A 3,140-nucleotide genomic window follows, 5' to 3' on the forward strand; every position below is an offset into this window, starting at 1 on the left:
CCCGATGTGGGACTCAAACTCCCATACTGTGAGATCATGACCTGAGCCAAAGTCAGAGGCTTAATAGACTAAGTCACCCAGATGCCTCAGAAAGTCCAATTTAAATCAATAACATCTAGTACCAATGATAATTACTGAAATGGAAGGATTGTTCAAAAATACTTACATAAAAAAGACAATATGAAGGGCATCTGGGTGACTCAGTTAAGCATCAAAGTCTTGGTTTTGCTCCAGGTCATGATCTCATGGTTCATGCTGACAGCACAGAGCCCACTTGGGATTTTCTCTCTCCTTACCTCTCAGCCCTTCCTCCACTCGTGTTTTTGCTCTCTCTCACTCTCTCTCTCTCTCTCTCTCTCCCTCCCTCAAAATAAATTTAAAAACATTTTTTAAAAAGCACTATGAGTTTTGATACATGATTTTCTAGCATGTGGATTGCCAAGTTGCCTCTAGTATGACTACACACTAATAAGGGTTAAAATAAAATAATATTTGGCACTTTTTTCTTTGATTCTCTCTTACATTTTTAAACAACATGCATCTTTCAGTAAAGAAGAAAAAACATCTCTTCTCAGTTCTATGGAACTCTTTAGGAAAAGTAAGATGGAGAAAGAAGGTTGTACCTAAGAGTAATTTTTCATTTTCTCTTTTTCTAATCTACAAATCCAGTCTTCTCCCTCTTTTAAATATTTTTTAAATATTTGCTTTATTTACCTTTTATTTATGGAGCACCATATGTTCTGTGCTGAGGATAATAAGCAGATTTGTTATATTTATTTCTTACATATTTCTTGTAATAAACTTCATAGTTAAGTTGAGGAAAGCATAAGTTGGATATAGTCAAACCTACTGCACTTTTAAACCATGTGACTATAATTGTGTTAGCTATCCTGCTTCAAATACTACACATCTTCCAGTAGACTATAGAAATGTTCAGTTCAAAACATTGGGAGGCTATGGAATTCATTACTGGTCAGTCATAGAATAGAAGTCAAGAGAATTTTCTTGGTAAGGCACAGATATTCTAATCTTCTCAATCATACTAGAGTCTTATCAATCAGACTTCTGTATTATTTGCATGTATACAAAATTAACATACATAAAAATGGAAAGATAATGGAAAATTATAATTAGCTTGCATCTTGTATATATTTGCCATCCATAAGATAAAAGGAAACCATAAAAGTAATTGAATGTATTTACCATCAGAGATCCAATTTTTTAGATAGCAATTCAAATCAATTTTATAAATATTAAAAAACAATTTATTTTTACAAATAAAGTAACATTTTCCGAATCCTGGCCAAAAACCTGGTCCTAATTAAGAATTTATGTTCACTGGGACACCCAAGTGGTTCAGTTGGTTAAGCATCTGAATCTTAGTTTATTTCAGAACATGATCTCATGGTTCCTGGGTTCAAACCTCATACTGACAGTGCAGACCCAGCTTGGGATTCCATCCCCCTCCCTCTCTCTCTGCCCCTCCTCCATTCGCTCTCTCTGTCTCTCAAAATAAATAAACTTAAAAAAATTTTATGTTCATTATTATTATTTAACTGTATTTACAAAACCAAGCTCTGACATATGGCTGTAAATGTTGACTTACATTTCCAAGAAGCCTCATCCAAAATTATTATAAAGATGAACAAATGCAGTAAGTTTTGCCTGCACTTCCCTATTCAAAAACTAATCATCAACTGCTGGGTGAACAAATCTACACCAAATACAGCCCGATTGAAAGAGCAGAGAAAAATTTAAATGTACTATAACTTCAGAAAGATCCTACTTGAGTGGAATATTTGCAAATCAAATTTCTCTGCATGTTATTGATATTTTGCTTTCCTAAATGTTTTGCTTCTGAAAATACTATTGTTAGATGAATATCTTGAACAGAAGTATTTTCCCCAAGTTCTACTATACCTATATTGCAAAACTATATTTGCTTGTCTTTGGAACTCTGTGTTATTCAAATGTGTCTCTTTTTCTTGTAGTATTATGGCCTTATATCGCAGTTTCTTCTGAAAAACACCTCGGAAATTTAGGTAAGAAAAATGCCAAAACAATTAATGATACTGAAAACAGTTGGTATTTGCAGAATTAGGTTGAATTGCATAGAATGTCAGATGGAGAAGAAGAAAAAATCCAACTAAATATCCATGTAATCATTGAGAAGTTATTCTGGATAGATATAAGACCATAGTTTCTAATTTTATTACCAAGCTCTGGTAACTAAATAATGATGTATTTCCATTTACAGTTGTGTTTTAAAAGATGTTATGTAATGAATCTTCATTTACATATCCTCAAGTTATCCTATGTTTAAATAAAAATTTTCTTAAATACACATAATGTTTTGGAGGCATGCACAAAGGTTAATTTACAAAAGAAGAGGCAGTCTTGAACCAAGACATGATTGAGTAAAAATATAATATCTATCTTTCAATCTAAATGCTGATAGCTGCTTAATCTCACAACTTTTACATACTGTCTCCCTAATTATAGCGGCAGAAAGAGAACACGCTCCTCTGCAGACAAAGACTCTAATTCTGTGGGACAGAATAGAGCCAGCAGATTGACATCTGTGCATTATGCAAATGGAAGAATAGAAAACAAGGAGTCCTAATAAGCGACTTCTATTCACATGGAAAAGGGGAGTGGGAGAAAGACTCTTCTGAGATAATTATTAAAGTTGGGAGGGCACCTCTTCCCAGGGTGCGTCTCAGGGAGGAATAGTTTGTTTTGGCTTGCTTCCTCAAGTGGAAATTTAAGTGTGAATTAAAAAATGGCATGCTGAGTTTGAGAAACGGCTTCTTCTCTCTTTGCCAAAGAGCAGCATTGGGCAGAGGGCAACATGTCATTGATTTTGAAGCTCCAAATGCACTTTTTATATCCTTATGGTGAATAATAAGTAGTTTAGTGCTGTTTACAATAGAAACTTTATGAATAATGTTAATAAATAGAGTGCTTGTACTGCTGCTCCTTTAACTTGACAGAATGTTGCCACCTGCTCCTTAATATGTTTGATTAACACTAAAATAAAGTCCTTATTAAGAAATAAAAAGAATAAATTTATTCTCAAAGGAAACATTTATGCACATGTATTGTGCATATGACATTTTTTCTACATTAGGTCATATAGG

Source organism: Suricata suricatta, chromosome 1 (genome assembly GCF_006229205.1).
Source record: "Suricata suricatta isolate VVHF042 chromosome 1, meerkat_22Aug2017_6uvM2_HiC, whole genome shotgun sequence".
Classification (NCBI taxonomy): Eukaryota; Metazoa; Chordata; class Mammalia; order Carnivora; family Herpestidae; genus Suricata; species Suricata suricatta.